We start from the raw sequence: 20,546 nt of genomic DNA, 5'->3' as shown, positions 1-20,546 counted from the left end.
TATATCCCACGGGGGTAAATTTGAAAAAAGTTGAAACATTTTTCTTTTGGGACTTAGTGATTTTTTCGACATTTTATAGACTTTCAGAGAGGGGAAAATGTCAGTGAGCGTTCCGATTTCAGTTCCAGAGCGATTCGCCTGATGAGTCCTTGATATTTAGTAGTTTTCAGGCAATTTTCTGACTTTTTGAAAATTTAACTTTTTGGGAAAATATCCATTAAATGAGGGAATAATATGTGTGAGGGTACCCCAGGAGAGTTCCAAATGTCTGTGGGTAGAATATATATTCAATGGGGGTAAAATTTAAAAAAGTTGAAAAAAATTTTTTGGGGACTTAGTTATCTTTCCGGCATTTTTCAGACTTAGTCAGTGAGCGTTCCGATTACAGTTCCAGAGCAATTTGCCCGATAAGTCGTTGATATTTAGTAGTTTTGAGCCAATTTTCTGACTTTTTGAAAATTTCACTTTTTTTAGAAAATATCCATTAAATGAGGAAATAATATGTATGAGGGTACCGCAGGAGAGTTCCAAATGTGTGTGGGTAGAATATATATCCCACGGGGGTAAAATTGAAAAAAGTTGAAAAAAATTTCTTTTTGAGACTTAGTCAATTTTCCCGCATTTTTCAGACTTTTAGAGAGGGGAAAATGTCAGTGAGTGTTCCGATTTCAGTTCCAGAGCGATTTGCCCAATAAGTCCTTGATATTTAGTAGTTTTCAGCCATTTTTCTGACATTTTGAAAATTTCACTTTTTGGTGAAAATATCCATTAAATGAGGGAATAATATGTGTAAGGGTACCCCAGGAGAGTTCCAAATGTCTGTGGGTAGAATATATATCCCACGGGGGTAAATTTGAAAAAAGTTGAAAAATTTTTTGGGGGGAGCTTAGTCATTTTTCCGGCATTTTTCAGAATTTCAGAGAGGGGAAAATGTCAGTAAGCTTTCCGATTTCAGTTCCAGAGCAATTTGCCTGATGAGTCCTTGATATTTAGTCATTTTCAGGGAATTTTCTGACTTTTGAAAATTTCACTTTTTTTTTTAAATATTCTTTAAATGAGGGAATAATATGTGTGAGGGTACCCCAGGAGAGTTCTAAATGTGTGTGGGTAGAATATATATCCCACGGGGGTAAATTTGAAAAAAGTTTAAATATTTTTCTTTGGGACTTAGTCATTTTTCCATCATTTTTCAGGCTTTCAGAGAGGGGAAAATGTCAGTGAGCATTTCGATTTCAGTTCCAGAGCGATTGGCCCGATAAGTCCTTGATATTTAGTTGTTTTCAGCCAATTTTCTGACTTTTTGAAAATTTCACTTTTGGTGAAAATATCCATTAAATGAGGAAATAATATGTGAGAGGGTACCCCAGGAGAGTTCCAAATGTGTGTGGGTAGAATATATATCCCATGGTGGTAAATTTGAAAAAAGTTTAAACATTTTTCTTTGGGACTTAGTCATTTTTCCATCATTTTTCAGACTTTCAGAGAGGGGAAAATGTCAGTGAGCATTTCGATTTCAGTTCCAGAGCGATTCGCCCGATAAGTCCTTGATATTTAGCAGTTTTCAGCCAATTTTCTGACTTTTTGAAAATTTCACTTTTGGTCAGAATATCCATTAAATGAGGGAATAATATGTGTGAGGGTACCCCAGGAGTGTTCCAAATGTGTGTGGGTAGAATATATATCCCACAAGGGTAAAATTGAAAAAAGTTGAAACATTTTTTTTTTGGGACTTAGTCATTTTTCCGGCATTTTTCAGACTTTGTCAGTGAGCGTTCCGATTACAGTTCCAGAGCAATTCGCCTGATGAGTCCTTGATATTTAGTCGTTTTCAGCCAACTTTCTGACTTTTTGAAAATTTCACTTTTTTTTGAAAATATTCTTTAAATGAGGGAATAATATGTGTGAGGGTACCCTAGGAGAGTTCCAAATGTGTGTGGGTAGAATATATATCCCACGGGGGGTAAATTTGAAAAAAGTTTAAAAAAATTTTTTTGGAGACTTAGTCTTTTTTCCAGCATTTTATAGACTTTGAGAGAGGTGAAAATGTCAGTGAGCATTCCGATTTCAGTTCCAGAGCAACTCGCCTGATGAGTCCTTGATATTTAGTCATTTCAGCCAATTTTCTGACTTTTTGAAAATTTCACATTTTGGTGAAAATATTCTTTAAATGAGGGAATAATATGTGTGAGGGTACCCCAGGAGAGTTCCAAATGTGTGTGGGTAGAATATATATCCCACGGGGGTAAAATTGAAAAAAGTTTAAAAATATTTTTTGGGGGACTTAGTCATTTTTCCGGCATTTTTCAGACTTTCAGAGAGCGGAAAATGTCAGTGAGCGTTCCGATTTCAGTTCCAGAGCGATTCTCCCGATAAGTCCTTGATATTTAGTCGTTTTCAGCCAACTTTCTGACTTTTTGAACATTTCACTTTTTTTTTAAATATTCTTTAAATGAGGGAATAATATGTGTGAGGGTACCCCAGGAGAGTTGCAAATGTGTGTGGGTAGAATATATATCCCACGGGGGTAAATTTGAAAAAAGTTGAAACATTTTTTTTTTTGGGACTTAGTCATTTTTTCGGCATTTTATAGACTTTCAGAGAGGGGAAAATGTCAGTGAGCATTCCGATTTCAGTTCCAGAGCAATTCGTGTGATGAGTCCTTGATATTTAGTCATTTTCAGCCAATTTTCAGACTTTTTCAAAATGTCACTTTTTGGTGAAAATATTCTTTAAATGAGGGAATAATATGTGTGAGGGTACCCCAGGAGAGTTCCAAATGTGTGTGGGTAGAATATATATTCCACGGGGGTATAATTGAAAAAAGTATAAAAATATTTATTTGGGGACTTAGTCATTTTTCTGGCATTTTTCAGACTTTCAGAGAGCGGAAAATGTCAGTGAGCGTTCCGATTTCAGTTCCAGAGCGATTCTCCCGATAAGTCCTTGATATTTAGTAGTTTTCAGACAATTTTCTGAATTTTTGAAAATTTCACTTTTTGGTAAAAATATCCATTAAATGAGGGAATAATATGTGTGAGGGTACCCCAGGAGAGTTTGAAATGTGTGTGGGTAGAATATATATCTCACGGGGGTAAAATTTGAAAAAGTTGAAAAAAAATTTTTTTTGGACTTAGTCATTTTTCTGGCATTTTTCAGACTTTCAGAGAGGGGAAAATGTCAGTGAGCATTCCGATTTCAGTACCAGAGCAATCAGCCTGAGGAGTCCTTGATATTTAGTCGTTTTCAGTCAACTTTCTGACTTTTTGAAAAATTCACTTTTTTTTTAAGATATTCTTTAAATGAGGGAATAATATGTGTGAGGGTACCTTAGGAGAGTCCCAAATGTGTGTGGGTAGAATATATATCCCAAGGGGGTAAAATTGAAAATAGTTTGAAAATTTTTTTTTTGGGACTTAGTCATTTTTTTGGCATTTTATAGACTTTCAGAGGGGGGAAAATGTCAATGAGCGTTCCGATTTCAGTTCCAGAGCAATTTGTCTGATGAGTCCTTGATATTTAGTCATTTTCAGCCAATTTTCAGACTTTTTGAAAATTTCACATTTTGGTTAAAATATTCTTTAAATGAGGGAATAATATGTGTGAAGGTACCCCTGGAGAGTTCTAAATGTGTGTGGGTAGAATATATATCCCAAGGGAGTAAAATTGAAAAAGGTTGGAAAAAACTTTTTTGGACTTAGTCATTTTTCCAGCATTTTTCAGACTTTCAGAGAGGGGAAAATGTCAGTGAGCGTTCTGATTTCAGTTCCAGTGCAATTTGACTGATGAGTCCTTGATATTTTGATGTTTTTAGCCAAATTTCTGACTTTTTGAAAATTTCACTCTTTGGTGAAAATATCCATTAAATGAGGGAATAATATGTGCGATGGTACCCCAGGAGAGTTCCAAATGTGTGTTGGTAGAATAAATATATAAGGGGGGTAAAATTGAAAATAGTTTGAAAATTTTTTTTTTGGGACTTAGTCATTTTTTCGGCATTTTATAGACTTTCAGAGGGGGGAAAATGTCAGTGAGCGTTCCGATTTCAGTTCCAGAGCGATTCTCCCAATGAGATCTTGATATTTAATAGTTTTCAGCCAATTTTCTGACTTTTTGAAAATTTCACTTTTTGGTGAAAATATTCTTTAAATGAGGGAATAATATGTGTGAAGGTACCCCTGGAGAGTACTAAATGTGTGGGTAGAATATATATCCCACAGGGGTAAAACTGAAAAAAGTTTAAAAATATTTTTTTGGGGACTTAGTCATTTTTCTGCCATTTTTCAGACTTTCAGAGAGCGGAAAATGTCAGTGAGCGTTCCGATTTCAGTTCCAGAGCGATTCTCCCAATTAGTTCTTGATATTAAGTAGTTTTCAGCCTATTTTCAGACTTTTTGAAAATTTCACTTTTTTGTTAAAATAACCTTTACATGAGGGAATAATATGTGTGAGGGTCCAGCAGGAGAGTTACAAATGTGTGTGGGTAGAATATATATCCAACGGGGGTAAAATTGAAAAAAGTAAAAAAAAAAATTTTTTGGGACTAAGTCATTTTTTTGGCATTTTTCAGACTTTCAGAGAGGGGAAAATGTCAGTGAGCGTTCCAATTTCAGTTCCAGAGCAATTAGCCTGATGAGTCCTTGATATTTAGTCGTTTTTAGCCAATTTTCTGACTTTATGAAAATTTCACTTTTATTGTGAAAATATCCACTAAATGAGGGAAAAATATGTGTGAGGGTACCCCAGGAGAGTTCAAAATGTTTGTGGGTAGAATATATTTATAACAGGGGTAAAATAGAAAAAAGTTGAAAAAAATTTTTTTGGGACTAAGTCATTTTTCCGGCATTTGTCAGACTTTCAGAGACGGGAAAATGGCAGTAAGCGTTCCGATTTCAGTTCCAGAGCGATTCGCCCGATGAGTCCTTGATATTTCTAGCTTTCAGCCAATTTTCTGACTTTTTGAAAATTTCACTTTTTGGTGAAAATATCCATAAAATGAGGGAATAATATGTGTGAGGGTACCACAGGAGAGTTCCAAATGTGTGTGGGTAGAATAAATATGTAAAGGGGGTAAAATTGAAAAAAGTTGAAAAAAATTTTTTTTGGGACTTAGTCATTTTTCCGGCGTTTGTCAGACTTTCAGAGAAGGGAAAATGTCAGTGAGCGTTCCGATTTCAGATCCAGAGCAATTCGCCTGATGAGTCCTTGATATTAAGTAGTTTTCAGACTATTTTCAGACTTTTTGAAAATTTCACTTTTTTGTGAAAATAACCTTTAAATGAGGGAATAATATGTGTGAGGGTCCCCCAGGAGAGTTCCAAATGTGTGTGGGTAGAATATATATCCCACGGGGGTAAAATTGAAAAAAGTAAAAAAAAAATTTTTTAGGGGACTAAGTCATTTTTTCAGCATTTTTCAGACTTTCAGAGAGGGGAAAATGTCAGTGAGCGTTCCAATTTCAGTTCCAGAGCAATTCGCCTGATGAGTCCTTGATATTTAGTCGTTTTTAGCCAATTTTCTGACTTTATGAAAATTTCTCTTTTATTGTGAAAATATCCACTAAATGAGGGAAAAATATGTTTGATGGTACCCCAGGAGAGTTCAAAATGTTTGTGGGTAGAATATATTTATAACGGGGGTAAAATTGAAAAAAGTTGAAAAAAATTTTTTTTGGACTAAGTCATTTTTCCGGCGTTTGTCAGACTTTCAGAGAGTGGAAAATGTCAGTAAGCATTCCGATTTCAGTTCCAGAGCGATTCGCCCGATGAGTCCATGATATTTCTATTTTTCAGCAAATTTTCTGACTTTTTGAAAATTTCACTTTTTGGTGAAAATATCCATTAAATGAGGGACTAATATGTGTGAGGGTATCCCAGGAGAGCTCCAAATGTGTGTGGGCAGAATTTATATAAAACGGGGGTAAAATTGAAAAAGGTTGGAAAAAAATTTTTTAGACTTAGTCATTTTTCTGGCATTTTTCAGGCTTTCAGAGAGGGGAAAATGTTGGTGACTGTTCCGATTTCAGTTCCAGTGCAATTCGCCTGATGTTTCCTTGATATTTAGACGTTTTTTGCCAATTTTCTGACTTTTTGAAAATTACACTTTTTGGTGAAAATATACATTAAATGAGGGAATTATATTTGTGAGGGTACTCCAGGGGAGTTCCAAATGTGTTTGGTTAGAATATATATCCCACGGTTGAAAAAAGCTTAAAAAAATTTTTTTTGGGACTAAGTCATTTTTCCGGCATTTTTCAGACTTTCAGAGAGGGGAAAATGTCAGCGAGCATTCTGATTTCAGTTCCAGAGCTATTCCCCCTATGAGTCCTTGATATTTAGTCGTTTTCAGTCAATTTTCTGACTTTCTGAAAATTTCACTTTTTGGTGAAAATATACATTAAATGAGGGAATAATATGTGTGAGGGTAACCCAGGAGAGATCAAAATGTGTGTGGGTAGAATTTATATATAAGGGGGTTAATAGAAAAAGGTTGGAATAAAATTTTTTTGGACTAAGTCATTTTCCCGGCATTTTTCAGACTTTCAGAGAGGGGAAAATGTCAGTGAGCATTCCGATTTAATCCAGAGTAATTCGACTGATGAGTCCTTGATATTTAGTCTTTTTTAGCCAATTTTCTGACTTTTACAAAATTTCACTTTTTGGTGAAAATATCAATTAAATGAGGGAATAATATATGTGAGGGTGCCCCAGGGGAGTTCCAAATATATGTCGGTAGAATGTATATCCCACGGGGGTAAAATGGAAAAAAGTTTAAAAAAAATTGACTAATTTTTCCGGCATTTTTCAGACTTTCAGAGCGGGGATAATGTCAGTGAGCATTCTGATTTCAGTTCCAGAGCAATTTGCCTGATGAGTCCTTGACATTTAGTCATTTTTAGCCAATTTTCTGACTTTTTGAAAATTTCTATTTTTTTGTGAAAATATCCGCTAAATGAGGGAATAACATGTGTGAGGGTACCCCAGGAGAGTTCCAAATGTGTGTTGGTAGAAGTTTTTCCGGCGTTTGTCAGACTTTCAGAGAGGGGAAAATGTCAGTGAGCTTTCCAATTTCAGTTCCAGAGCGATTCGCCCAATTAGTCCTTGATATTTAGTCGTTTTATCCAATTTTCTGTCTTTTTGAAAATTTCACTTTTTGGTGAAAATATCCATTAACCACTTAACCCCAGAAGGTGGTTTGCACATTAATGACCAGGCCAATTTTTACAATTCTGACCATTGTCACTTTTTGAGGTAATTACTCTGGAACGCTTCAACGGATCCCCCTGACTCTGAGATTTTTTTTCGTGACATATTGTACTTCTTGATTGTTGTAAAATTTCTTCGATATCACTTGCGTTTATTTGTGAAAAAAATGGAAATTTGGCAAAAATTTTGAAAATTTTGCAATTTTCAAAATTTGAATTTTTATGCCCGTAAATCAGAGAGATATGTCACACAAAGGAGTTAATAAATAACATTTCCCACATGTCTACTTTACATCAGCGCAGTTTTGGAACCAAATTTTTTTTTTGTTAGGGAGCTATAAGAGTTAACAGTTGACAAGCGATTTCTCATTTTTCCAACCAAATTTACAAAACTATTTTTTTAGTGACCACATCACATTTGAAGTCACTTTGATAGGTCTTTATGACAGAATATACCCAAAAGTGACATCATTATAAAAACTGCACCCCTCAAGGTGCTCAAAACCACATTAAAGAACTTTATTAACTCTTCAGGTGCTTCACAGGAATTTTTGGAATGTGGAAGAAAAAAATTAACATTTAACTTTTTTCACAAAAAATTTAGACCCAATTTTTTTTATTTTCACAGGGGTAACAAGAAAAAATGGACCCTAAAATTTGTTGTGCAATTTCCCCTGGGCACGCAGATACACAATATGTGGGGAAAAAACACTATTTGAGCGCACGGCAGTGCTCAGAAGGGAAGGAGCGCCATTTGACTTTTTGATTGTAAAATTTGCTTGAATAATTAGCGGATGCCATGTTGCATTTGGAGAGCCCCTGTGTGCCCAAACATTGGAACTCCCCACAAGTGACCCCATTTTGGAAACTAGACCCCCACAGGTACCTATCTAGATGCATAGTGAGCACTTGGAACCCCCAGGTGTTTCACAAATTAATTCGTAAATATGAAAAAGTGTTTTTTTTTTCACTTTTTCATTATTACGAATCAATTTGTGAAGAACCTAGGGGTTCCAAGTGCTCACTATGCATCGAGATAGGTGCCTTGGGTGGTCTAGTTTCCAAAATGGGGTCACTTGTGGGGGAGCTCCAATGTTTGGGCACACAGGGACTCTCCAAATGCAACATGGTGTCCGCTAACAAATTTAATGGAAAATCGGCTCAAATTGATAGCGGACACCATGTTGCGTTTGGAGAGCCCCTGTGTGCCCAAACATTGGAGCTCCCCCACAAGTGACCCCATTTTGGAAACTAGACCCCCCAAGGCACCTATCTAGATGCATAGTGAACACTTGCAACCCCCAGGTGCTTCACAAATTGATTCGTAAAAATGAAAAAGTGAAAAAAAAAAACACTTTTCATTTTTATGAATCAATTTGTGAAGCACCTGGGGGTTCCAAGTGCTCACTATGCATCTAGATATGTGCCTTGGGGGGTCTAGTTTCCAAAATGGGGTCAATTGTGGGGGAGCTCCAATATTTGGGCACACAGGGACTCTCCAAATGCAACATGGTATCCGCTGACAAATTGTCGGCTCAAATTGTTAGCGGACTCCATTATGCGTTTGGAGAGCCCCTGTGTGCCCAAACATTGGAGCTCCCCCACAAGTGACCACATTTTGGAAACTAGACCCCCACAGGCACCTATCTAGATGCATAGTGAGCACTTGGAACCCCCAGGTGTTTCACAAATTAATTCGTAAAAATGAAAAAGTGTTTTTTTTTTTCACTTTTTCATTTTTACGAATCAATTTGTGAAGCACCTAAGGGTTCCAAGTGCTCTCTATGCATCGAGATAGGTGCCTTGGGGGGTCTAGTTTCCAAAATGGGGTCACTTGTGAGGGAGCTCCAATTTTTGGGCACACAGGGACTCTCCAAATGCAACATGGTGTCCGCTAACAAATTGAATGGAAAATCGGCTCAAATTGATAGCGGACACCATGTTGCGTTTGGAGAGCCCCTGTGTGCCCAAACATTGGAGCTCCCCCACAAGTGACCCCATTTTGGAAACTAGACCCCCCAAGTCACCTATCTAGATGCATAGTGAACACTTGGAACCCCCAGGTGCTTCACAAATTGATTCGTAAAAATGAAAAAGTGAAAAAAAAAAACACTTTTCATTTTTATGAATCAATTTGTGAAGCACCTGGGGGTTCCAAGTGCTCACTATGCATCTAGATATGTGCCTTGGGGGGTCTAGTTTCCAAAATGGGGTCAATTGTGGGGGAGCTCCAATATTTGGGCACACAGGGACTCTCCAAATGCAACATGGTATCCGCTAACAAATTGTCGGCTCAAATTGTTAGCGGACTCCATTATGCGTTTGGAGAGCCCCTGTGTGCCCAAACATTGGAGCTCCCCCACAAGTGACCACATTTTGGAAACTAGACCCCCACAGGCACCTATCTAGATGCATAGTGAGCACTTGGAACCCCCAGGTGTTTCACAAATTAATTCGTAAAAATGAAAAAGTGTTTTTTTTTTTCACTTTTTCATTTTTACGAATCAATTTGTGAAGCACCTAGGGGTTCCAAGTGCTCTCTATGCATCGAGATAGGTGCCTTGGGGGGTCTAGTTTCCAAAATGGGGTCACTTGTGGGGGAGCTCCAATTTTTGGGCACACAGGGACTCTCCAAATGCAACATGGTGTCCGCTAACAAATTGAATGGAAAATCGGCTCAAATTGACAGCGGACACCATGTTGCGTTTGGAGAGCCTCTGTGTGCCCAAACATTGGAGCTCCCCCACAAGTGACCCCATTTTGGAAACTAGACCCCCCAAGTCACCTATCTAGATGCATAGTGAACACTTGGAACCCCCAGGTGCTTCACAAATTGATTAATAAAAATGAAAAAGTGAAAAAAAAAAACACTTTTCATTTTTATGAATCAATTTGTGAAGCACCTGGGGGTTCCAAGTGCTCACTATGCATCCAGATATGTGCCTTGGGGGGACTAGTTTCCAAAATGGGGTCACTTGTGGGGGAGCTACAATGTTTGGGCACACAGGGACTCTCCAAATGCAACATGGTATCCGCTAACAAATTGTCGGCTCAAATTGTTAGCGGACTCCATTCTGCGTTTGGAGAGCCCCTGTGTGCCCAAACATTGGAGCTCGCCCACAAGTGACCACATTTTGGAAACTAGACCCTCCAAGGCACCTATCTAGATGCATAGTGAGCACTTGGAACCCACACGTGCTTAACAAATTGATTTGTAAAAATGAAAAAGTGAAAAAAAAAACTTTTTCATTTTTATGAATCAATTTGTGAAGCACCTGGGGTTTCCAAGTGCTCACTATGCATCTAGATAGGTGCAATGGGGGGTCTAGTTTACAAAATGGGGTCACATGTGGGGGAACTCCAATGTTTGGGCACACAGGGACTCTTCAAATGCAACATGGTATCCGCTAACAAAATGTCAGCTCAAATTGTTAGCGGACACCATGTTGCGTTTGGAGAGCCCCTGTGTGCCCAAGGATTGGAGCTCCCCCACAAGTAACCCCATTTTGGAAACTAGACCCCCCAAGGCACCTATCTAGATGCATAGTGAGCACTTGGAAACCCCAGGTGCCTCACAAATTGATTCATAAAAATGAAAAAGAGTTTTTTTTTTCACTTTTTCATTTTTACGAATCAATTTGTGAAGCACCTGGGGGTTCCAAGTGCTCACTATGCATCTAGATAGGTGCCTTGGGGGGTATAGTTTCCAAAATGGTGTCTCTTGTGGGGGACCTCCAATGTTTGGGCACACAGGGACTCTCCAATTGCAACATGGTGTCCGCTAACAAATTGAATGGAAAATCGGCTCAAATTGATAGTGAACACCATGTTGCGTTTGGAGAGCCCCTGTGTGCCTAAACATTGGAGCTCCCCCACAAATGACCCCATTTTGGAAACTAGACCCCCCAAGGCACCTATAGAGATGCATAGTGAGTACTTGGAACCCACAGGTGCTTCACAAATTGATTCATAAAAATGAAAAAGTGTTTTTTTTTTTCACTTTTTCATTTTTACGAATCAATTTGTGAAGCACCTGGGGGTTCCAAGTGCTCACTATGCATCTAGATAGGTGCCTTCGGGGGTATAGTTTCCAAAATGGTGTCACTTGTGGGGGAGCTCCAATGTTTAGGCACGCAGAGGCTCTCCAAACGCAACATGGCGTCCGCTAACAATTTGAGCCGATTTTCCATTCAATTTGTTAGCGGACACCATGTCGCGTTTGGAGATCCCCTGATGTGACTAAACAGTGGAGCTCCCCCACAAGTGACCCCATTTTGGAAACTATACCCCTCAAGGATTTTATTAAGGTGTATAGTGAACATTTTGAACCAAGAGGTACGACACAGAATTGGATAACATTAGGTCATCATATTGAATAAGTTGTCATTAGTCTTGAGCGCAAGTGCTCGCTACTTGAGTTTTCATCGGGTACTCAGGTATGCACCATATACAGCGTGTGCTCGAGTGACATGCTGGAGTCCCTGCCCTGCATGTTTCACGGTTATTAGACTCACAAAAAAACATGCGGGGATCGCTCGTGCATGGCAGGCAATCCCCGCAATGTTTTTTTGGCCGCGAAGCATATGGGGCGGAGACTCGAACATGTCTCTCAAATACCCACGATACTCATTGCATACCAGAGCACCCGATGCAAACTCAAGTAGCGAGCACTTGCGCTCAACACTAGTCGCCATATCATCATCTTTTTTTCTTACTTTTGAAAAAAATCCCAACCCCATCACAACCCTAACCCCAAACCCATCCCTAACCATAGCCCAACCCTAACCCGAGAGTTTATTTTTTACGCCGTTCCTCGTATGGTATAAGTGATTAGACGACATTATTCTTCGGGTCGGTGTGATTACAGCAATACCAGAATCATATGGGGTTTTTATGACTGACAGCTGTCACACACTAAAAGACGCATTTTTTGTAAAATATAGTTTTTGCATCGCCATATTTTGAGAGCTATAATTTTTCCAGATATTAGCAGACAGTCATGTGATGGCTCGTGTTTTGCGGGATGAGTTTACGTTGTTATTGGTGTCATTTTCAGGCACGTGACATTTTTTGATCGCTTTCTATTCCAATTTTTGGGAGGCAGAATAAACAAAAACCAACAATTCAGGAATTGTTTTTTTTTGCTTTTTTTATTCTGTTCCGCGTGTGGTAAAATTGATAAGGCAGCTTTATTCTTCGGGTCAGTACGTTTACAGAGGTTCCACATTTATATCGGTTTTCTATGTTTTGCACTTTTACATAATAAAAGCAATTTTATAGAAAAAATTATTTTTTTGCATAGCTTTATTCTGAGAGCTATAACTTTTTTATTTTTCAGCTGATGGAGCTGTATGGCAGATTGTTTTTTGCAAGACGAGATGTCATTTTCAGTGGTACTATTTTTATTTAAATTTGTTTTTTTGATCGCGTGTTATTCCATTTTTTGTTTAGCGGTATGGTGATAAAGCATTGTTTTTTGCTTTGTTTTTTTTTGTTTTTTTTTACCGTGTTCACTGATGGGGTTAACTAGTGGGACAGTTGGATAGGTCATCTTGTTCCGGATGCGGCAATACCAAATATGTGTACTTTTATTGTTTTTTTTTGTTTTTTTTTATAATAATATTTATTGATGGCTACATTATATTTTTATTTTTGGTGGATTATTATTATTATTATTATTTTTAAATATTTTTACAATTTTTTTTTTTTTTTTTTTTCACTTTCTGATAGTTTTTATACTTTATTACTTTGTCCCACTATGGGACTTTCACTTTTTTTTCTCTGATCGCCTGCATGGCACAGGAATGCAGCACCATCCCTGTGTCCTGCAGGCTATCAGCGCTGGACGGGGAGAAGATTGTTTGGAGATGCACTGCGCATGTCCTAAAAATCTTCCTGCTGTGTGGTGACCCTGATGTTGTCATGGCGACACCGGGTCATCATGGCAACATCCTGGAAGCCACGGCAGACAGCGCTGGAAGCCGGAAGAGGAGGTGAGTATCTGCGATCACCTCCCCTTGCCACCGCAATGCTGCGATGGACTTTGATCGCAGCATCGCAGGGGTTAAAGTGCTGAGAGGAGTGCGTGACCGCTCCCTGAACATAGTACCGGGTGTCAGCTCTGACAATCAGCTGACAACCGGTGGCGATCGCGCCCACACAGCCTGTGTGCGCGCGCGATCGCCATGACGTATTAATACGGGTCTGGCTCTTAAGTCCCAGGGCACAGACGCATATTAGAACGTCAAATGTTGTTAAGGGGTTAAATCAGGGAATAATATGTATGAGGGTACCCCAGGAGAGTTTCAAATGTGAGTGGGTAGAATATATATCCCACGGGGGAAAAATTGAAAAGAGTTTTAAAAAAATTTTTTTAGGACTGTCATTTTTATGTCATTTTTCAGACTGTCAGATAGGGGAAAATATCAGTGAGTGTTCCGATTTCAGTACCAGAGCAATTCGCCTGATGAGTCCTTGATATTTAGTCGTTTTTATCCAATTTTCTGACTTTTTGAAAATTTCACTTTTTTGTGAAAATATCCACTAAATGAGGGAATAATATGTGTGAGCGTACCCCAGGAGAGTTCCAAATGTGTATGGGTAGAATATATATCCCACGGGGGTAAAATTGAAAAAAGTTGAAAAAAATTTTTTTTTGGGGACTTAGTCATTTTTCTAGCATTTTATAGACTTCTAGAGAGGGGAAAATGTCAGTAAGCGCTCCGATTTCAGTTCCAGAGCAATTCGCCTGATGAGTCCTTGATATTTAGTCGTTTTCAGCCAATTTTCTGACTTTTCGAAAATTTCACTTTTTGGTGAACATATTCTTTAAATGAGGGAATAATATGTGTGAGGATACCCCAGGAGAGTTCCAAATGTGTGTGGGTAGAATATATATCCCATGGGGGTAAAATTGAAAAAAGTTTAAAAAATTTTTTTTGGGAACTTAGTCATTTTTCCGGCATTTTTCAGGCTTTCAGAGAGGTGAAAATGTCAGTGACCGTTCAGATTTCAGTTCTAGAGCGATTTGCCCAATAAGTCCTTGATATTTAGTAGTTTTCAGCCAATTTTCTGACTTTTTGAAAATTTCACTTTTTGGTGAAAATATCCATTAAATGAGGGAATAATATGTGTGAGGGTACCCGAGGAGAGTTCCAAATGTGTATGGGTAGAATATATATCCCATGGGGGTAAAATTTGAAAAAGTTGAAAAATTTTGTTTTTGGGACTTAGTCATATTTCCGGCATTTTTCAGACTTTCAGAGAAGGGAAAATGTCAGTGAGCGTTCCGATTTCAGTTCCAGAGCGATTCGCCCGATAAGTACTTGATATTTAGTAGTTTTCAGCCAATTTTCTGACTTTTTGAAAATTGCACTTTTTGGTAAAACTATCCATTAAATGAGGGAATAATATGTGTGAGGGTACCCGAGGAGAGTTCCAAATGTGTGTGGGTAGAATATATATCCCACGGGGGTAAAAATGAAAAAAGTTGAAAAAAATATTTTTTTTGGGACTTAGTCATTTTTCTAGCATTTTATAGACTTTCAGAGAGGGGAAAATGTCAGTGAGCGTTCCGATTTCAGTTCCAGAGCGATTTGCCCAATAAGTCCTTGATATTTAGTAGTTTTCAGCCAATTTTCTGACTTTTTGAAAATGTCACTTTTTGGATAAAATATTCTTTAAATGAGGGAATAATATGTGTGAGGGTATCCCAGGAGAGTTCCAAATGTGTGTGGGTAGAATATATATCCCACGGGGGTAAAATTGAAAAAAGTTAAAAAAATTTTTTTTTTGGACTTTGTCATTTTTCCGTCATTTTTCAGACTTTAATAGGGGAAAATGTCAGTGAGCGTTCCGATTTCAGTTCCAGAGCGATTCGCCCGATAAGTCCTTGATATTTAGTAGTTTTCAGCCAATTTTCTGACTTTTTGAAAATTTCACTTTTTGGTGAAAATATCCATTAAATTAGGGAATAATATGTGTGAGGATACCCCAGGAGAGTTCCAAATGTGTATGGGTAGAATATATATCCCACGGGGGTAAAATTGAAAAAAGTTGAAAAGTTTTTTTTTTTAGACTTAGTCATTTTTCTGGCATTTTTCAGACTTTCAGAGAGGGGAAAATGTCAGTGAGCATTCTGATTTCAGTTCCAGAGCAATTCGCTAGATAAGTCCTTGATATTTAGTAGTTTTCAGCCAATTTTCTGACTTTTTGAAAATTTCACTTTTTGGTCAAAATATCCATTAAATTAGGGAATAATATGTGTGAAGGTACCCCAGGAGAGTTCCAAATGTGTGTGGGTAGAATATATATCCCATGGGGGTAAAATTGAAAAAAGTTTAAAAAATTTTTTTTGGGAACCTAGTCATTTTTCCGGCATTTTTCAGGCTTTCAGAGAGGTGAAAATGTCAGTGAGCATTCAGATTTCAGTTCCAGAGCGATTTGCCCAATAAGTCCTTGATATTTAGTAGTTTTCAGCCAATTTTCTGACTTTTTGAAAATTTCACTTTTTGGTGAAAATATCCATTAAATGAGGGAATAATATGTGTGAGGGTACCCGAGGAGAGTTCCAAATGTGTGTGGGTAGAATATATATCCCACGGGGGTAAAAATGAAAAAAGTTGAAAAAAATATTTTTTTGGACTTAGTCATTTTTCCCGCATTTTACAGACTTTCAGAGGGGAAAATGTCAGTGAGGGTTACGATTTCAGCTCCAGAGCAATTCTCCTGATGAGTCCTTGATATTTACTCGTTTTCAACCAATTTTCTGACTTTTTGAAAATGTCACTTTTTGGATAAAATATCCATTAAATGAGGGAATAATATGTGTGAGGGTACCCGAGGAGAGTTCCAAATGTGTGTGGGTAGAATATATATCCCACGGGGGTAAAAATGAAAAAAGTTGAAAAAAATATTTTTTTGGACTTAGTCATTTTTCCCGCATTTTACAGACTTTCAGAGGGGAAAATGTCAGTGAGCGTTCCGATTTCAGTTCCAGAGCAATTCTCGTGATGAGTCCTTGATATTTACTCGTTTTCAGCCAATTTTCTGACTTTTTGAACATTTCACTTTTTGGTGAAAATATTCTTTAAATGAGAGAATAATATTTGTGAGGGTACCCCAGGAGAGTTCCAAATGTGTGTGGGTAGAATATATATCCCACGGAGGTAAAAATGAAAAAAGTTGAAAAAAATTTTTTTTTGGACTTAGTCATTTTTCCCGCATTTTTCAGACTTTCAGAGGGGAAAATGTCAGTGAGCGTTCCGATTTCAGTTCCAGAGCGATTCGCTGGATAAGTCCTTGATATTTAGTAGTTTTCAGCCAATTTTCTGACTTTTTGAAAATTTCACTTTTTGGTGAAAATATCCATTAAATGAGAGAATAAGATGTGTGATGGTTCCCCAGGAGAGTTCCAAATGTGTGTGGGTAGAATATATATCCCACGGGGGTAAAATTGAAAAAAGTTGAAAAATTTTGTTTTTGCGACTTAGTCATATTTCCGGCATTTTTCAGACTTTCAGAGAGGGGAAAATGTCAGTGAGTGTTCCGATTTCAGTTCTAGAGCGATTCGCCCGATAAGTCCTTGATATTTAGAAGTTTTCAGCCAATTTTCTGACTTTTTGAAAATTTTACTTTTTGGTGAAAACATCCATTAAATTAGGGAATAATAAGTTTGAGGATACCCCAGGAGAGTTCCAAATGTGTGTGGGTAGAATATATATCCCACGGGGGTAAAATTGAAAAAAGTTTTAAACATTTTTTTTTGTGGACTTAGTCATTTTTACGACATTTTTCAGACTTTTAGAGGGGAAAATGTCAGTGAGCATTCCGATTTCAGTTCCAGAGCAATTCGCCTGATGAGTCCTTGATATTTAGTAGTGTTGAGCCACCCCCGTAGTGTTCGAGTTCGGTTCGGTTCGTCGAACACCCGTGTGTTCGCCGAACTGTTCGTCGAACTGTTCGTCGAACACCTTCGAACACCGTTAAAACCAATGTCAGGCAAACAAAAACACATAGAAACACATAGAAAACACCTTCAAAGGTGTCCAAAAGCTGACAAACTGCTCAGAAGACACAACTAACACATGGAAAAGTGACAAGTACATATAGTCATGCGAAAAGAAAAGAGGTGGAGGAGTAAAAGGAGGGGGAGACACAGATATAGACATGTCATGCCCTTCTAAAATCCAAAAAGTGAGAAGCCGACACGTTCAGTCCGCTCCTGCCCGTGCCACCTCCGTGTCACCGGGTTTGTGCCAGAGCCGCGGTGAACCCTGACGGCCAGCCCCCCTCTCCCAATACTGGTGCCTGTCCGCTGGTGGGTCGAGCGAGCCCCCCTGTGGTGGAGGCAGCTCTAAGCTTTTTAATTTAAATTGTCTCTCTAATTTGAATGAATACACTTTAAATCCATTTACAAGGATCTATTGGAGGGCAAGTCTCATGCCAGCAGCCGCGTAATTCCAGCTCCAGTAGCGTACACTAAAGCTGCTGCAGTTTAAAAGCTTTTATAAGGATCGAGCTCGGCTGTCCACCGCAGGGCATCCTACTGCCAGTCCCAGCCCCTATGCCTTGGGGTGCCTCCTGATGCTCTTCACTGAGTATCCCGTGGTCCCGAAGCATTTCCTTTGAAAAAATTAAGTGTCCAAACTACAGGTGGTGTAGCTTGCTTAACAGCTGGGATAATCCGCTGACTAGCAGACACTGCTACTAGGCACAAAGTATTTCCTGGGCTAGATGCAGTTAAAAATTTGTAATTAGATACTCTCGTTGGATGCTGAGAAAGCATTCCATAGAGTCTCCTGGCACGCCATATATGATTCTCTTAAAAAGCTTGGGGTAGGGGTCTAGGGGACCCTTTTATAGCCAAAATCACGGCCCTGTATCGCAATACGTCACCTAGGCTGAAGATAAATGGAACTGTAGCACCCTGAGGGCTCGGTTGCTACAGAGGTATTGCACCTCACCCAGAGGTGTGATATCTCACTCTCAGGTAAGGATGTAGTGTGGATCAGGACCCGACACCTGCATGCATTACACCACATTGCCGTGGGGCAGGGCGACCAATATGCCCCTGAGATGGGCACGACAGTCCCTGTCCCTGGCTGGAGTGGGGGGAGGGAACACTGAGGAAGGGGAACCCTGTAGTGCAGGAGCAGGGAGGAAGCAGTTCCTGGGTGCATTGAGAAGGGAGTATAAAAGGTGGGCACCATCTTAGTTCAGTGCAGAGAAGTCTGAGCAGAAGTGGCAGGGAGCAGGGGCTCTGCATGAGCTCTGCTCCGGAGGCGGGCCTAGTAACAGAGGCCCAGGCCTGGAAGAGGGAGAAGGAAGGAAGAGGAGCGGAGAATGCTCCAGGAACGAGGAACGAAGGGATCCCAGGGGTGCGGACGGGCGAGTCGCCACCGCACGCCCGAATCCACCTGCGTGGAGGGGTCAGGCCAAAGGGGGAGACCGGTCCCCAAAACTAGTGGAGGCAGGAAACGACCCTCAGCTAGAAACAGGAGGCTGTGACATTTTATGTGGCGCAGCCCCTCGCTACACCCGCTAGGAAGGCACCACATAGGGTCAGGGAAACTGGCGCCAAGTTTACCAAGAGAAGGCCCGAGGCAGCCGGACAGAAGGGTTGGTAAGAAATGCCAGACAAAGGACACACAAAGGGGGTCCTGTGAAGCGCTCCAAAGTTATCTGGGAGTTGTCTGAGCCCCTCACCTGGTGAGCACAGTACGACGTGGGCAGCCGTTACCTGCAGACGTGGTCTGGATAATAAGAACTGTGAGTAAAGGCCCTGGACTGCATCACTGACTCCGTGTCGTTACTGCTGCTGCCCTGCACCATCACCCCCATCCTCCGCATACACTGCCCTGAGGCTATACTCCTCCCTTGGGGAGTTATGCTACGCTCTGCTGCACCCACAACACCAGCCTCAGCGGTCTGCCCTGGAGCGGCGGTTCACTCTGACCGCAATCCACGGGTGGCGTAGTCGGACATTTAAACATCAAAACCACATAAATAGTTCCGCCACTGGTTTGACCGCCCTGAGCCACGGAACCGGGTCGCCGCCACGGAGACTACAACCACCAGCATCCACCAAAAAGGGTCCGGCTCCGGGTGTCCCAAGGCCCAGGGGGCGCGTCAGAACATTTTCATCACCTTTCACAATCACCAATGGGACAAGGCAGGGATGTTCTCTGTCCCCTCTCTTATACATCCTAGTGACGGAGCACCTGCTCTCATCAATTCGCCATAACCCCAATATTAGGTGGATTGAGGTGGGAGGCACCGAGTACAAGTGCTCTCTATTTGCTGATGATGTCCTAGTATATATCACTCAATCACATATATCCATCCATGCTGTTATGGCTGAAATAGATCACTTTGTTACATGGTCAAATTTTAAAATCAATGCAGCGAAGTCTGAGGCCCTCGATGTCTCCCTCCCCAAATCCATATAGGATTCCATCCAGTCCAACTTTCCCTTTGCCTGGCCCTCACAGGCTATCAAATACTTAGGAATTCCTATTCATAGAGACCTTTCCCATCTATGTTATCTTAATTTTGGGCCCTTTATTGAACAACTCCATACAGACCATGGTTGGCAAGTTAGAACTGTAAGATTCACTACGTGAACCACTGGTGTTTTGTGGAAAAGCACATGTACACTGTGCTCCAAATTATTATGCAAAAAGTGTTTAGGAGTGATAAGGGAAGAATTTGTTTGTTTGTCAGTTAAACTCATTGATGGTGATGTGTGTCAGGGCTCTTTATATCACTGTAAGCAATTGCAGACACCTGTGCTAATTAGTTTGGCAGGTGTGTCCAATGAAAGGCAAGACTACTTAAGAAGGCTGTCTCACATTATTAAGCAGCCTACATTTTCTGCCAAAATGGGAAAGAAAAAGGATGTGTCGGCTGCTGAGAAGCAACAAATTGTGGAGTGTTTAGGTCAAGGCATGACTACAATCAACATTGTGCGATGATCAGGATGAAGTGTCTTGGCAATCAAGAAGTATGTAGCTGATTCACAGTACACACGTGTGCGTGCTGATAAGGGCAAATTGAGGACTCTTTCCTACAGGCAATTACATCAGGTTGAAAGAGCAGCGGCAAAAAAGCCTTGTCATAGCAGCAGACAAGTTTTTGAAGCTGCTGGTGCCTCCAACGTCCCCCGAACAACAAGATGCAGGGTCCTTCAGAGGTTTGCAGCTGTGCATACGCCATCCTGTCGACCTCCTCTATCCACTTCACACAAGCAGAAACGGCTCCAGTGGGCCAAACATTACATGAAGATTGATTTCAAAACTGTTTTGTTCACGGATGAGTGCCGTGCAGCGCTCGATGGTCCAGATGG

Source organism: Phyllobates terribilis, unplaced genomic scaffold, assembly GCF_046119375.1.
Source record: "Phyllobates terribilis strain yellow unplaced genomic scaffold, ASM4611937v1 Scaffold_5__5_contigs__length_657084704, whole genome shotgun sequence".
In the NCBI taxonomy this organism is placed as follows: domain Eukaryota; kingdom Metazoa; phylum Chordata; class Amphibia; order Anura; family Dendrobatidae; genus Phyllobates; species Phyllobates terribilis.
The sequence above is the reverse complement of the archived record's forward strand: the minus strand, read 5'-3'. Positions refer to the sequence as shown.